Consider the following 17,888-nt stretch of genomic DNA (forward strand, 5'->3'; position numbering starts at 1 on the left):
GAGGAAGATAAATTCCCTCCAAAAGGAAAAGGATTTTTGTTTTCCTGTCTGCTGCTTTGTTTCTCGTTTAAAGTACATTCAACAATATCAGGGCACACGTAGGGGGAAAAGAGTCCCTGTGCTGGATATTAAGCTACTGCATCTCAGCTTCCGTGCTGCACTCTATGACACTAGAGCTGGGATCTGCAGCCACAATCCACTACCAGGCTGTTCCTGTTAGCCTCTGCCCACAGAGAGCATGAGAGGAAAGCCAAAAGAGGCAGAAAGGTTGACTCCTTCCATGTTCTTTTTTTTTTTTTTTTAAGATTTTATTTATTTATTTGAGAAGGAGAGGAAGAGAGAGAGAGCAGCAGACTCCCCACTGAGCAGAAAGCCCGAACTGGGAGTCAGTCCCAGGACCCTGGGATCATGACTTGAGCTGAAGGCAGACACTTAACCCACTGAGCCACCCAAGTGCCCCTTCCATGTTTTTCTGTTCCTTTCAGCATCGCCCAGGAACAGCGCTCTATCTTGGTATCAGCAAGTGATTTTACTTTGTTCTTTTTCCAATGCCCTCAGATGCAGCCTCATTGGCACAGTCCCTCCCTCAGAGATCTGGTTCCTAGTTCCCTGGGATCTTTTTCTGAGCTCCTAAGTTTTGATGACTCTGACCTTCTTCCCTTTGTTTCCATCTCAAGGGGTGATGGCTACTTCCTCTCCTTCTTCACCTTTTCATTTTTCTAATACCTAGCTAACAATTCTATATAATGGATTCCCTCTGTTAAAATGACTGGTGTGATTTGGTGTCTTTAGTGGACCCTGACTGATATGGTTCCCTATGACTGCAGCTGGTAAATTGAGAAGGAGTAACCTCATGTCCAGGAATTCCTGACCTGAGAGAAAGTTAAGACAGATCAGTAGTCTTAAGGGTATTTTTGTCAGTGCAATCCTTTTCAAAAATATAATCTTTTACCAAACTCAATGTGTAATCTATAAAAGCAGAGATGCTTTGGCTGATGTGAGAGTATGGAGCATCCCACCCCTTAGTTTCATGGCCCCACTCAACCAGCAGTTTCTATAGAGCCCTATTCCCTCCTGCCCTTCCCCAACTTTCTGTAGAACTCCTGGGTTCAACAGATCCCAGTCTGGCAACCACTAATCCACACAACCTATGTTCCTTTCCAAATTTTATGATTCTGTAACTATGCAGCTCTTCTTGCACGGTCCAGGGATCTCTGGACATTTACATGACCCCAATAATAGTTCAAGAGAAACAGAAGAGGTCTGCCACCAGGTGCTTCATACACACCTGGCTGTCTCATCTACAGCCCCGTCTTTCAACCACAACCAAGAGATCCTTTCCAACCAGGCTGGGGTAATACAGTGCAGAAACCATTATTGAGTAACTGCCATTCCTGCTGTTAAGAATAGGTCAGCGTTTTTCATTATGAGCCTCTTTCAGAGGTTTCTAACATGATTTTAAAAATCTGCTCTAGCTTAAAGTTTGGCATGAAAGTTCTTGGCTCCAGGCTGTACTTTCTTTCAGTGAAGCTACTAAAAGTGTATTTAGCTACTTTAGAGCTCAGAGAGATCACTGTAAGTTCTGAATAAGAGAAATCTGAAGTTTGAAATGTCCCCCTTCCCCCTCAAAATCTATTAAGCTTCCATTTCTTAATAAAAAAAAAAAAATCCAGGCTATTTGTTAAAACTGTAGCCTTTCAATTGTTAAAGTGATACTCAAACTGTTCAAATATAAAAGAATCTAATGCAAATAAGATATTCATAGTAAGATGGTTTTCTCACATCCATTTCCACTATAGTTTGGTTTCAGCTTGTCTTTACCTACTTTGATCCCCTGAAAATAGGGTCAAATTGCTTTTGAAACAAATTCCAAACTTTAAATTTTGCATCAGTGATATTTATAACTTGCAGATACTTTTCCTTTGTATCTTCTCAACTACAGTCAACAAAGGTGGTAAGTGATAAGTATCAGAATTATTCCCTCTTCACAGAAGAAAAGATCGAAGCTCAGAGAGCTTGACCAGCTTAAAGTCCTTGTCAAAGCCAGGGTAAGAAGTGGACTGCCTCGATGCCTGCACTGTGCTTGCATTCCTCAACTCCTGCAACAAGAGCAAACCATAATGAAGACAGAGAAAAAGGGAAGCTACGCAAGCCAGAAATACCTGCAAACCTAGAGCAACTTGTTTCATGGGTGGGGTTTCTCTCTCCAGGGAAGTTCCTTCAACCAGCAGAGGCCCAGCAGCCTCAAAGTCCTCACTCTGTTCCTCTGCATTGGAGACTGAGTTCAGGTCACTATCAGGAAAATACCTTTATCCCCACACTTGTCTTCAGTGCTGGGAAGGGCTTGGGCTCTGGAGTGATCCAAAGAAAAGTGGGCTGAAATACGAGCTTTACCATTCATAACCAGGGTCAGCCTCCCATTCCACCTCTAAGAGATAAAACAAAAAACAGAAAAAAAGGGACGCCTGGTTGCTCGACAGTTGAGCATCTGCCTTTGGCTTAGGTCGTGATCCTGGGGTTCTGAGATCAAGTCCCAAATTGGGCTCCTGGTAGGGAGCCTGCTTCTCCCTCTGCCAATGTCTCTGTCCCTCTCTCTGTGTCTCTCCTGAATAAATAAATAAATCTTAAAAAAAAAAAAAGGAAAAAAAAGAAACCAAACCACTACCTCAAAAGGTTTCTGTGGTCAGTAAAAACACCCAACACAATGGGGCGTCTGGGTGGCTCAGCTGGTTAAGTGTCCAACTCTTGGTTTGGGCCCAGGTCATGATCTCAGGGTCATGAGATTGAGCCCCACGTTGGGCTCTGTGCTGCATGTGGAGTCTGCTTAAAATTCTGCCTCTGCTCCCCTTCCCTTGCTCATTTGCTCTCTAAATTAATTAATTAATTAGTTAATTAATTAAAAACACCCAGCACACAAGAGAAATTCAATATGATAGGCAAATATAAACACTGCCTCAAAAAAAAAAAAATCTAAAAAGGAAAGAAAAGAGAAGAAAAAAAGAAAAAAGGTAGTTATTCAAAAGAGGGGACACTATGAATATTCTCCTCCCTAAAAGATGAAAAATACGCACAGTCACATAAGACTACAAACAACAACCTGTGTGGACAATACCATTGTAAAATTGTGCAGGAATCTGCTGGCTTGTAAGACCCAATGACTCTGGGTATGCTCGGTATACACAACCTGGCTTTATGATTCAGCCAGTGACTGTGTGCTATGATTCCTGAACCATCCTATTCTTTCTTCCAACTCCAAGATGCCTCATCTATTAGTTTACCCATTTATTTTTCCAACATCCTTGCATTCTTGAGCATTTATAAATAAAGGCAAGATCGTGAACAGTGCTGTGTTGAGCTATACTGGAGCTGAAACAAAAGGGAAAACAAGTAATAATGACCTGGTCCTATTTTAAATTTTTATATTTTATCCATAATGGATTTTTGGGGTATTAATATTGATCACTTCAAATATCACACTAAAATATTATGTATCTGGATTAATGAGCTTTTGGCATCCCCTCAGAATTCTGACTCTAATCTTGACTCTAAATGAGACACCTCTCATAGTTGAATCCTGAAATCCCATGGAGTCACCACAGGATGCAATAAAGAGGCATTAAAGATCTATTATGGATGTCCAGGCTGAGAAAGATCAAGTGAGGAACATGCAGCACAAGGCTGGCCAGCAGTGACATCCCAAAACAGACTTTCTGTTGGATCTTTTTTACACTTCACCATCCACTCTTCACACCTCTTTCCCCATAACAGTGTGAGATAGTTCTGTTTGCCATTCACAGCCCCTGTACACATGCAGTCCCACAAATCCACCAGATTTCTACAGGTAGGGTGTCCACCATGCGGTACATGTTCGCAGCCTTGCCCGGCTGGCTCTTGGTCATGAGGGTAGAGTCTGCTCCAAGACCGAGTGGCCACCACAGTTTCCTGAGCTGTGCCTGGGTTACATGAGGGCTTCATATTCAATGCAGTCCAAAACACTCAAATCAGAGAACAGCACTGAGGATCACCATGCTGCATGGGAACACAATTGCCTGACACAAGTGGTATAAACATGATCTGCTTGATTTCTTCTCAAATATTCTAAAGCATCTAGTTCCTCTCTCCCAGGCTTCTCCAGGCAGGGCTTTGCCCCTTCTGTCCTTACCACAGTCAACTCTCTCTACTTTGCAGCACATTACTGCTGTAAGCAAGTAAGCCCCTGGTGGCAGAGGCTGTCAGCTGTTAAATAAATCAGACTACATTCCCCAGTCTCCCTTGCACCTACATTTGGCCATGCGCCTCCTCCTTTCTTTTTTTTTTTTTTTTTTTTATGAAAAAATTACTTTTTTAATGTACAAAAAGACTTATTTACAAGTTGAGCGTGTCATCTCAATTCATAGCATGTAGAAAAAGCTAAATATTTTGGAGATATAAATTTGGCTGGCTGATTCACCTACGGTATTTTCAGGGATGATGCCTTCTGTACAGACTATACACAGGCTGGGAATGGCTAGCGAAATCCTAGCTCAGGGAGCGAATGACTCCTCCTTTCTAGCCAATGAGGTATGAACGGTAGGGATGTTCCCGTTTTCAGACTTCCATGTGTAATCTCCTTTTTTTTCCGCTCCCCATCCGGCTAAATGGAGAGAACACTTCCAGAATAATGGAGCCAAAGCAGATAGAGCCTGGGTCCCCGCAGGAACATATGGAAAGCCCCCAACCAGATGGAAATAAACTAGAAATGAAAAACTAAGCTCATTGAGATCTGGGGGTCTGTTATAGCAACCAGCCTCTCTGGACTAATATACTTCCCCAACTAGACTATCAACTCTTCACTGGCTGGCTCTCTATCTGATGCATCTCTGTATTCTCAACAGTGAGAGCACACAGTGGGTGTGCACTACAATCCTGTGATATTTAGGCATCTCTATTTCCCTCTTGAAGCTATTATAAAAAAGTACCTCCACCACCATTGCCAGTAGAATGACTTATTATGAATTGCTCTCTATCTCTTTATACTGAAAATGAAGGAAATATATTCCTAGAAACCCCTGTTAATTATGATCACTAAATAGAATGATTCATGCTTCTTAAATGCCACTTCATAATCAGCTAATAATCTAAATATAAATAAACATACAAAGGCAAAGGATGGAGTTGGAATGGGAGCCCCAGACACATACTTGAGTTTTCCTCTGGAAAGATTTCTAATGCACTATAGTGTCTTAGGATATGTTTCTGCTCTGTGCATATCACAGTTGACATCTTGTCAAAACCAAGCAAAATAATTGCATCCCGCAAGTAAAAGTATCATGCAGGCAGCAATTTAAATGTGGCACTGCTTATCAGCACCAATTTACTAACATCTTACTGTATATAACCATGCATGGTAGAAGAAAAAGTTATACATCCGTACCAAGATTTAGGCATAAAAACAAAATCCGTTACACTTCCAATTCAAAAGAAGAAAGAACAAAGGAAAAGGGAATAAAATAAGAAGCTTTGTTTCTTCCTCTTAGAAATAAACTTTTTTTCTTTTTAGAAATAAACTTTTAAAGAAATCTAAGTCCTAGTCTGCACACCTCCATTGAGATGAGGGGGACAGGACATAATCCAGTCTGCTCAGGTCTTGAGGGAGAAGAAAAACAACCTATCTTATGAGGTTATTAAGCTAACACCTCAGCAAGCCACAGGCATGCTACTCATTTATTACACAAAACCGAAATCTTCTGACAGTCCATAATTATGTGCTGAGAACTCTAATGAATAACTCTGCATCAGAAGGATTCACAAAACTTTGATCAGTGTCCCGAGAGACAGCAGGTCACGATGAACCTTGAAATCTGATTAACATCACCCATTCCCATCAGCATTCTAAAAACACTGTTTTTAAGCTTTCCATTCTTCACCTGGATATTTTGAAAACATAATTTTGTCAAACATCCTACAGCAATTATAAAAAGTAGCATAAAAAGTCACTTTTGAAACAGACTTAAGATAAAGTTTGTATAATTTCCCATGTACAATTCTCCATACCTTTTTGATTCTAGGGCCATGATCATAAAAAAGTTATACTGCAGGACTCAATGCTATACTATATTAGATGGGTAACTGGCTATCATTTTGGATCTTGTGCTCTGCAAGTGACCAAGATTTTAGGAGACCTGGGTTTGAAGTGATAATGTTTATTTTTTTATGATTTTATTTTTATTTATTTATTTATGAGAGAGAGAGAGACAGAGACAGAGACAGAGAGAGAGAGGCAGAGACACAGGCAGAGGGAGAAGCAGGCTCCATGCAGGGAGCCTCATGTGGAACTCGATCCCAGGACTCCAGGATCACACCCTGGGCCGAAGACAGGCGCTAAACCACTGAGCCACCCAGGGATCCCCTTTTTTTTTTTTAAATAGGCATGGAGCTCCATGTGGAGCCCAATGCAGGGCCTGAATTCATGATCCTGAGGATCAAGACCTGAGCTGAGATCAAGAGTCGTATGCTCAAACCAACTGAGCTACCCAGGCACCCTTGAAGTGGTGATGGTGTTTAAATGGGCCATCCACACAACCCTTTTCTCTATTCCCTTGGGTTTTAAGACATGAAGCAGGGAACAGAAATCTGATTTAGCTGAAGCTAAATGATCTGGAGAAGGAATAGAACACATGTTGATGGTTTTATCAACAATTTGGTTCAAATGACGGTCATGTGTGTGTGTGTGTGTATGTGTGTGTGCACACAAAATGAAAACACAACTGCCCTGGTCCCTCCTAGTAGGGTTAGAGAAGGAATGGCAAAAACAAAACAACAAAACAAACACCACATGCCACCACCCCTAATTATTGCACACAAGGCAGACCTCACTAGTGAATACCCAACTCTTTCCAACGGAGCCCCACAGTCTACCATCTTTACCACAGCCCTCTCGGCACCAGCTACCAAACATGTGGAATTGAAACGCTAAATGAAATCTAGTTTCCAGCTCTGATTCTGTCCTATTACTAATGAATATTTGAAATGGATAAGACATCAGAGTTCCTCAACTCCCCATTTACAGGTAAAGAAAATGAGCAATGGAGATGTTGATTGGCTTTTCAAAAGCCAAAGAGCCAATCCACAGGGATGTTTTAATTGAAATCTTCAGATTTTTGAAAAACTCTTTCTTGGTATGGTATGACTTATACCATTGAAGACATGTACAACAAGGTTCAAGAGTAAAAGGATTTGAGCTAAATTTTCAATGTGTTCTACAAACTGAGCCAAGCAAACAAAAATCCACTGCAGGAAGTGTAGGGAGAGCTGTAAATTCACTCTCAGCCTTGAAATTTGGGCAAGATGATTAGTAAAGCTTACTATAGACCCTGTCTCCTGTATCATTTGCCTACATCAACAACTTCTGGTATCACATGCTACTCCACACCAGAATAAGAGAAAATACGTGTAGAAATTACCTCCAGAGAAAGAAACTACCTCTGCTGCACCATTCTGGGTTCACACCATTTACACCATGGTCACATCTGATCTCCCACCTTTCTCCATGAGGTCAAGGTGGAGCCCCTCGGGGCTGGGTGGCTATTCAAAGTCTGAGGTCAGGTCTTTCAACACAAGACAAACTTTTCCAGTCCCAGTTTAATAATGACTATTCTGTGTTTTTGGCTTAGTAGCATTAAAAACCCCGCAAGGAGTCTTCTGGGAGAGAGAAAATGACTATGAAGCCGCCCACACCTCTGATCCATCCTTCTCTCTCTCTCTCTGTCTGACATATGTGTATACACATACACATACACACACACACACACACACATACACACACACACACGCACACCTTCTCTCCCTCTATTCTAAGACTTTCCTCAAACAGAGAAGAGCCCCTGGAATGCACTCCGTCTCGGGGTTCTCTGACCGTGAAGAACCCTCGGGAGAAACGTACGTGCACAAAGAGGGAAAAGAGTGGCAAACTGCTAGCGCTATAAAAGCCAGAAGCCTCCAGCAGGTTCTCAGTGGTGGAGGAGAAACAGCCACGGGGAAGGACTTCACACGAGGAGGCGAGGAGGAGCAGCTGGGGCGGAGGTGGAAGTGGGTGACAAAGACATGGAGCCAGAAACAGAGCTGTGAGGAAGAAGGGGGAAAAAAGGCTGAGCAGCCGAAAGCTGGTGGTTAAAATAACTCGTGGTAACAGAGTGTTCTTTGTTACCACACACTGCTCTTTGTTATCACACATTACAGAAAGTTATAAACAACAGAAGCATGCTGTACACTAAAGCTGCTTTTCAAGCTCCGGGCTCTGGTGACCTAACAGACTCCCCGGCTTCCCCCTTGTGTAGATGGATGCCATTTCCAGAATAGCACGTCGGGACTTTGGCCGTTACTCTGTACATCTCAACCGACACACAGGAATCTTCTATGCTATCCAACAGCGCACTCTCTGCAAAGATGCCTTTTGCATCCCCATTGGCACGGGTCAGGAAGATGCAGGCAGGGTTGGTTGCGTCTGCAAGGAAAAGTGACTGTCGAGTTTTGCAAGCAAAGGGATGCGAAACTTACCTGAGGGAATTAAAAAGCCCAGAGAAAATGAGCTCATTTGGGTTTATACATAAAATTAGATACTCCACAGGACCAAGAAAACAGCTTGCCTGTGAAGGCAGTGGACAGACACAGCCCAGGTTGGGCTGGGAACAGACACCCTGTGGTGGCTCTGGAGAACCTTCTCCCTCCCCCTGCCTCCATCACCATCTTCCCTGACTGCCATCCTTCCATCCTACTCCCACATTTGGCTTCTCATCTACCAACCATGGGGCGCAGAGTGCCCTGAGGAGCATTCTGGTGGGAAAAGGAGAGAGGGAATGCCCAGCCCTACTTCTTCTCATGATGCCACACTATAGCCAATGGATCCGGTCTGATCACCTCTTCTCCCTCCAACCTCTCCTTCCTCATCACGTCAGTCCTATCTGCCCTCAGGAGTCAACACGGACTTTCTCACTGCCAGAGCTCTCTTTCTCTCAGCCTCCACTCCACTTGACTTCTCAGTTGCTGTGGTCAGACACTTAGGAGTACTTCCTCCTCACTCAGAGTCCCCCCACTATGCTATTCCAAACCACATCATCAATCACTTTTTCTCTATCACTGAGGGCTTTTGATATGCCTGCCTTTTAAGAGCTGATGTTTTCTCAGGGTTGCCTTTTCTTCTCATTTCTTACTCTGCATCCTGAGAATGCTGTTTCTCACTAGACTGCTGGCTCCTTCAGGACAAAGGCTGTGTCAAACTCATCTATGAGTGCCCCTTGGCAGGTGCACAAGTCCATGCTGGGAGCATGCTTGCTCCATGCCTGTCATCATCAGAGCCTGCCATTTGTCCTTCTGTGAGATCGCTCAGGTCTGCTTTCTCACCATTCCCACTGCACTACAGCCTTCTCATTTCATCCTGGCCAGGTTATAGCCGGAGTTATAACCCAACCGATTCCCACACTTCTATCTCCTTCCCTGTCCGTTCCGTCCTTCAGAGGACCACCAAAATTATCTTTTTGAAAGACAGATAAGCATCATATCCCTACTATGATTGTACTCCTTCAACTGCTTCCCTTTGCCCTTGCATGGGATGATACCCAAAGTCTGCAGGATGAGAAATTCGGTGCCCCTAATAGTTTGGTCTTAACCTCCACACATCTCTACCACAACGTATCCTACATCCTAACCCTACTGATATACTCAACCTGTATCTTCAGCTTTCTCTTTGAGTATATGGTTCCACTGGCCAGGAATTTACTTGCCTATCTCTCAGTCCAGGGAGATCTGCAGCCCCAAGTGCCAGCTGGAGGATCATGATCTCTGTGAAGCTGCCCCAGCACCACTCTCAGGCGGTAAGTCATTTATCCCCTCCCTAAGTTACCAGAACACTTGCCCCTTATCTCCATCATATCGCTGAACATGTTATAGTCCAACTTATATCTTTATGTGTACCAGACAGTGCACTCTAGGAGACCAGAATCCTAGTCTTGGTACTTAACACAGCATCTGTCACATTTGTGGACTGTTTTTGACACTGGATTGAAGTCAATGAAATTTCAAAAGAATCTGTCAGCAACAAATCTTTAACAGTTAACCACACACAGGAAATTATGAAAAGTGGGTGTCTCCAGAGAGGAAAAGTGATGGATTGTGTTAAAAGATAGACACCCTTTCCACTGCATATCCTTTTCATGAGTTTTAGATTTTTTTACTGCCCATGTGCACTATTTTTCCCCACAGTCTAGGGAGGCACTACAGTCCGTGCCTGGCACTGCACACAGTGGGGATTTTGGGCACCATGGAAAAGCTTCACTAACCAAAGAAATTCTTGAACTTGGTGAAACTTCTGTGTAGATTATCCGAGTATTCCCTCAACTCCCACAGAGCTGTGCTGTTCTTCAGTTGTAGCATTATGTCCAGCCTGATAACAGAATGATTTATGGACATATCCTCCCCGCTGGGTCGTTGAGTCCTGAGAAGGCAGGGACTCTCCACTCCTCACCTTCACGGACTCTGCAAGCTTCCAGTGTAGTGCTCTGCACACCCTTGGCCGTCAACTTGTAACTGTTTAATTGAATTGGACAGACTATGAAGACATGGCAAATTTTCAGATTGAAAAAAAAAGCAATAGTTATACTAGTTTGCAGCTAATAATCCATGTTAAGTGGAGGGAAAGAAGAGAAAACCTAAAATACTGCTAAGTGATAACAACAATAAATATTTGGTTTACTATTGTCAGACTGAATACAGAGCTAGAATAGCTATAAAAACATCACATATTTTGATGTGTTGTCATTCCTTATTTAGGTTATGGATTCATATATTTTATTCCTTCTGCACTTATCCTGGCAAAAAGAGCATTGTCCTTTCATGTGAGAGCCTTGAGTATACACACAGCTACCACTCTACGGAACCGCTGTTTGGTAGAAAATGAGAAAAAGTTTTGAGATGAAAGAGGAAAAGGAAAAATGGATTCTGAGATGATAGCCTTATAAATAAAATAGGACAATAATCAGCAATTTCCAGAGAGATCTAAAACTTCACTCTCCCGGTGAAAATACTCCAACTAAATCCTTTAGAGCATGCGAAGCAGTTGGCAAGCCCCCCACCGTGAAGAAGAACAGCCTACACAGGATGTGGACTCTGTCCTCACAAAGCCGAATAGACAGTCATACTGACAACCACATTAGAAGTTAGAAAACAATGCTCGCCTTGGCAGCACACACGCTAAAACGGAACAATAGAGAGAAGATTAGCATGGTCCTCACGAAAGGATGGCACATGAAAGTTAGAAAACAAAAGGAAATTTAAGAAAAAAAAAAACCTACTACAACACAGGATTCATACATATGAGATGAATATTCACTGAGCACCAAATACAGAAATACACAGTATCCATATGTGCCTAGGTGACACAAGAGATATGGATCTGCAGGTCCTAATCCTGTCACACAGTCCAAGCCTATTTCCTCCAGGAAGTCTTTCCCTTTCTTCCTCCTTCTTCCTCCTCTCTCTCTCTCTCTCTCTGCTCCCCGCCCCCCCCACACACACATGCACGAATACACACACACACACACACACACACACACACACATACACTTGTTCTCTCTGGCCCCTGAACACACCAGAGATTTATTTGGCCCTGCTTGTCCCGTTTTACCACTGTCCATTTTATGTTATGGTTAGTTACAGCCCTGTAATCAACCAATGAACTTCAGATCACCTGCACAGAGACCCTGCAGCGCATTCACTCACTAGGAAACTCTACTAGTTAATGCCACATGGAGCACAGCTCACTGGCTAGACAAAGTCTGGTCACAGCATGGTAGGTCTGGATATGTCCCCTCTCCCCACATGCCCTATAAGAATTCTACTTCTCAAAGGGAGTAAGGATAAAGGGTATGGCAAAGAGAAGATAATAAAAGAGAAGTCAGTGGCATATAGATAAATTCTTCTTCTCAGGTCACTTGCAATAATTAATTTATTGACCTGCCTCCTTTTAGAAACAAGTATTAGGTTTTATTTTCCTTTGTAGGCCCTTAGCCCAATTATTTGCATAAAACATATGCTTAATAAATAGTTGGTGATTCAGTTGGTTCATTAAAGGGGAGAGAAAGGTAAGAAAAAGAAATATTCTCAACTAGTACTCACTGAAATGAGAAATAATAAGGCCAACAAAAGAGAAGGTCAATTCTTCCTTACTTTGCCCATCTTAAGTGTGTCCTGAAGTGATTCAACAAGGTGCCTTCACCAAATTTGAAAGGATACTAAAAGTTCACAAGATACACAGCAAAGATAAAAATCAACAAAACAAAGACAACCTACTGAATGGAAGAAGATATTTGCAAATTATTTATCTGAGATGGGATTAATATCCAAAATATATAAAGAACTTACACAACACCAAAAACTAATTTGATTAAAAAACAGAGGACCATAATGAACATTTTTCCAAAAAAAAAAAAAAAACATATATAGATGGCCAACAATCACAGAGAAATGCAAATCAAAACCACAGTGAGATATCACCTCACACCTGTCAGAATGGCTAAAATCAATAACACAAGAAACAGCAGGTGTTGGTGAAGATGTGGAAAAAAAAGGAACCTTCATGCACTGTTAGTGGGAATGCAAACTGGAGTAGCCACTGTGGAAAACAGGATAGAGGATCCTCAAAAAATTAAAAGTAGAATTACCACATTCCACTACTGGGTATTTACCCAAAAAATACAAAAACATTAATTCAAAAAGATACATGCGGGGTATCTGGGTGTCTCAGATGGTTAAGCATCTGCCTTCAGCTCAGGTCATGATCTCCAGGGTCCTAGAATTGAGCCCCACATTGGGCTCCTGGCTCAGCAAGGAGTCTGCTACTCCTCTCTCTGCTGCTTCCCCTACTTGTTCTCTCTGGATAAGTCTCAAATGAATAAATAAAATCTTTTTTTAAAAAAGATACCTGCACCCCTATGTTTACTACAGCATTATTTACAATAGCCAAAATATGGAAGCAGCCCAAGCGTCCAATGAGACATGAATAAAGTAGAGGTGGTAAATATATACAACAGGATATCACTCAGCCATAAAAAAGAATGAAATCCTGCCATTTGCAATGACATGGATGGAGCTATACCATATCATGCTCAGGGAAATAAGTTAGTCAGTGAAAGACAAATACCATATGATTTCACTCTTATGTGGAATTTAAGTAACAAAACAAACGAACAAAGGAAAATAGAGACAAACAAAAAACAGACTATTAAATACAGAGAACCACCTGGTGGTTACCAGAGGGGAGGAGAGTAGGGGTCTGAGTGAAAGCATTTCAGATTGAATTCACCTCAGTAAATATTGAGTATCAACTATATACAGGGTGTGTTTCCAATGCAGAGAGGAAAGATAAATAAGACTTGTTCTTTTCCTCAAGGATCTTATAATCTTATATCACGTTCCTTGAAAAACTACAGTGCCTTTGACTATGATGCAAAAAAACACAATGAAATTTCACAATATTTATAAAGTCCTATGTTTTTAAAACCACGGCCAAAAGAGATACATTAGTATTCCTTTTGAGAAAGCCCAAGTACTTCACAGCCAAATCCCACACAGCAGCCTGCCAGTCCAAAGGGCCTCACCCTGAAAGGCCTGTCTTCATTCCTCAGAAAGAAAATAAAATAGACAAGCCTTCAGAAGAAGTTACCAATGACTTAATTTTGATAAAACCATCTATATCCATATGTCCACATTAAAAGAAAAAAAAAGCTGGTGGAAAGGCTTATCCCTCACAACTAACTTTAAACAAAATGTAAATGTTTGCTTTACTTTTATTTTTATGGACTGCTCCCAAAGATTTTGATCTGGGCTTGTTTTTCATGTCTCTTAATAACCCAAATATTCATGTCTGCCACCGGTGCAATGCAACAGTTCTATGGGGATGCATCACTCCATTAAAGAAAGGGGACAGATATCACCTATGAAATAGCTCACTTTAATACATTCAGCTCAAAATTAAAAATGAAAATGCCTGAAGAGTCGAATCTTGAATAGCGCATATTTTTCCCTTCATGAAAGGTTTAAGAGAAAACAAATATATGTATACATGTGTGTCAGTGCCTGTTTGTATCTTTTTTTTTTAAGATTTTATTCACTTATTCATGAGAGATGCAGAGAGAGAGGCAGAGACACAGGCAGAGGGAGAAGCAGGCTCCATGCAGGGAGGCTGACGTGGGACTCGATCCCGGGTCTCCAGGATCAGGCTCTGGACTAAAGGCGGTGGCAAACCTCTGAGCCACCAGGGCTGCCCAGTGCCTGTTTGTATTTTAAAGATAATACAAAACTATGTATTCCCATCACAGCTTTAAGAATTCAAGCAACACATGACTACAGGGAACAGGAAAACAGAGGACTATTTCAAAATTATTGGGGAATTATTGAAGAGGAACATTGCCAAAACCTAAAAATGTTAAAAACACAAAATTAAACTGTCAGGTACCTTCACTAATAAGGGAGTGAAGAGGGAAAAATCCATACTCTTTTGTGATCAAAAGATGCACATTTCTTCTTAGACAAAGTGGCACCTCCCCTTAGGTGTCATGTTTGTGGCCTACGGGGTATTATATTCAAGAATGTTGCTCTTTGGTCTCCTGTGTCCTGTGTCAGTGGGAGGTGTCCTGTCTGGGCTCCCAGGGACTTCAGGATACAAACTTCTCATTGCCACCCCATTTAGGTCAGTGTGCCTCTTCCAGAAACAGGCAGGAGGCAGAGCTGTGGCACAGATGATCTACATGGCTGCCTCCTCCCTCCTATGGAGGCCGGGGGCTCTCACCTTCTTCTAGAAAAACTACACTTCTCCTTATTCCTGGTTTCTTGCCTACAACCCACAGCAAATCCAAAACTGTGGTCTTGGCTTAATCAATATTTGATTTAAGACAACCCCTACACTCATTCACATATTGAGGAACATTATACTGACTCACATTCAATGAAAACAAAACAAAACAAGCCTTTATTACAGTTTCTGTGGTATGTCCCAGGAGAATTTGTATTTTAACCTTCTTTGGGACTTAAAAAAAAAATTGGGTAGAATCAAGTGAGAACACCCAAGAGTGGAAGGAAAGAAGAAAGCTTCCAAGTCCACTGAAGCTATATTGCTGTCCTGCCTGACACACTCTGGCCACCTGGTCCAGGACATAGAAATCAGGAGAGAGGCATGCGAATGGTTTTAAGGCCAAGGATGCTGGAATCAGGCAAGTTTTGGCTCAAACATTGGCTCAGTCCTGTGACAGCTGCCTCAGCCAGTGTCCCTCAGCTTCCTCATCTGTAGGATCGTAGGATCTCATCTCCTATAAGACACAGGGAGTAGTGGGCATGGCTCAGCAAGGATTCTTGCTGTGACTGCTGTTGCTGGGGCAGCTGCTACACTACTCCTGCCGGTCTGGTAGAGCCACTGGATTATACTTTCTGTGAAGGGAAACTTCATGCAGAGCACAGTGGTTGTAACCGCAGGCTCTGGAGACTGACTTCAAATCCCAACTTGGCCATTTTCTGATGTAGGTAAGTTCCTTGAACAATTTATTTAACCTCTCTGTGCCTTAGCTTCCATTCATAAAAAGAGGATAATAATATCTATGGAGTTATTGTGAGTGAAAGTAATATATGTGAAATGTTTGCAAGAGTTGCACATAGTAAGCATTTTTCCACTTAACCTTAGTGTGTCTGTAGTTTTTTAAAAAGTATGATTAATGGTAATAGGCACACAGATAACTTACGATAAGGCAGACATTTTGTTAAGCTACGCATACCCATGCCCACCTGTGTACGTATGCATGTATATTTAATTATCTTCATTTACAGATGACAAAAATGAGGCACAGAGTAGGTAAGCAACAGGTTGAGCAGCAGAGTCATGATTTAAAACCAGGCAGTGCGGCTGCAGAACCCGTGCACTTCATCACTATGCTGTGCTGCCTAAAAAAGTGTTAAAACAATGAATGAATGTTCCTGCTGAAGAAATACAGACAAGAGTCAATGACCTTGACCCTACTGTTTTCAATGAGCAGGGACAGTTCTTGCAAAGTGCACACAAAGGGAGGACAAAGGCATGTGGAGGGCAGAGGAGGGCCGACTCAGTGTTGCCTCTGCAGGCCTGGCAGGGGTTTTCCAGCCAAAGGCGGAACACCAGAGTGGCCTAACCATATAAAAAAGAACACAGGGTTTTGGTCTTCAATCCAAAGCCACTTAGTTTACAGCAAGTTTTAAACTGACGAGGAACAAATGTTTATTATGGGCTTGGCCTTCTATGGTACCATGAGGGATTGTAAATAATCAGGATATTGGTCTTGAGGATATTGCATGTTGGTCTTGAGGAAGCTTCCAGGAGGCCAAGGTATCTTCAACTTCCTTCCTAACTCAGCAGTGAGGCTGAATTGTCCATCTACAGCTCTTCCAGACTACAGTGGGTATAGTGGACTTGGTAGTGCTAAACATCCTGCAGATGAACTCTAGGCCATTTGAAGTCAAAGAGACATTCATTGGTCACAACAGGACAAACTGACAAGAGGTCATCAATTCAGCAATATCCCTAAGGCTTTACCTCATAAATTCCCACTCCAAAAACCTAGGAACTTTAGGTTGACTGTGCATTGAATCAGTATTTTGCTATAGACTAATTCTTGGGAGTGATTCATGGTTTTTCCTCATCCTATTTGAATTAAATTTCCAGTCAATGTCTCAACTTCTGGTCCTTCTAAGTCACCTTTTCAGTGGATTCTTCCCGATAAAGTACTTTAAACAATCTAAAATCTCAGCCAAAAACACCAAGTGATGGACAGAAAGAGATAAGAAAGAAACACAGTAGGGAAGACAGAGAGGCTGAAGAATGAAGGAGAAAATCCCAATGGCTCACTGAGTTCTTAAAAAGATGAACATTTTTCATCTACCAGGTTAGCAAATCCTGTGTTCATGCAGTGTGGGAGCAACTGGCACTCTTATACATGGCTAACGAGAGTGTATGTTGGTCCCATCACCTATGGAGTCATGGAAATCTGCCAACAAGTATCCAAATATTCAAATGCACATACCCTTTACACAAGCCATTCCCTGGACACAAACCTGGTAAGTGGGTGCCATTGCATGCTATACCAAAAGGACATGCAAACGGTGAGTACTTCTAAATTTTTGGAGAGATATTAATGAAAAGGTTTTATGATAACCCCAGGACATAACAATTACACACAGTATAACCTTATCTTAGTTAACACGTTAAAACAAATACATTGTCCAAGGAGATAGAGATCCTATTCGCTGCTGTCCCTTTGGTGACTAGATTGAAAGGTTTGTTTAGGTGGCTGCTGTGTTTTACAGAATTCAAGAGGAAGGCTTACTGGATCACAGGTCAAGCCATACCATAAGAGGACACGGTCTGAGTTTGAGAAAGGGGGGGACACAGGGACTCTAATCTCTCTTTTGCCTAATAATATATGCTCTTAGATAAGACACTTCTCTGATTTCCTTCATCCTTGAATGACAAACACGAACTAGCTGTAAATTTGCTTCACTTTAATGATCCATTTATACTGCAGCTAAACGGAGCTGAACCTCTGTCTGCCCACACAGAAGAAAAACAGAACTAACACGTAAGAAACGGGTTCCTTCCTATTAATTGGTTGGCATCATAGTTGTCCATGACAGATGATCCTTGAACAACGCTGGAGGCTAGAGGCACCAACCTCACATGGTTGCAAACCCATGTATAATTTTTGACTCCCCCAAAACTTTACCAAGAACCTATTACTGATATGAAGCCTTACCAACAACATAGTCAATTGATACATATTTTGCATGTTAAATATGTTATACAGTGTATTCTCATAATCAAGTGAGCTAGAGAAAAGAAA

At 42.0% G+C, this 17,888-nt stretch overlaps 1 protein-coding gene and 1 non-coding gene across 27 annotated transcripts in view; one reads left to right on the plus strand and one right to left on the minus strand.

The window, feature by feature from the left end:
- Positions 1-17,888, minus strand: part of GLIS3 (GLIS family zinc finger 3) — a 622,522-nt gene that overhangs the window by 251,286 nt on the left and 353,348 nt on the right. The window lies entirely within an intron of this gene.
- LOC121485972 lies at positions 11,200-11,305 on the plus strand. Its single transcript, XR_005986464.1, has one exon. It is a non-coding gene; the product is annotated as a U6 spliceosomal RNA (small nuclear RNA).

The sequence above is a fragment of the Vulpes lagopus genome, chromosome 2, assembly GCF_018345385.1.
Source record: "Vulpes lagopus strain Blue_001 chromosome 2, ASM1834538v1, whole genome shotgun sequence".
In the NCBI taxonomy this organism is placed as follows: Eukaryota; Metazoa; Chordata; class Mammalia; order Carnivora; family Canidae; genus Vulpes; species Vulpes lagopus.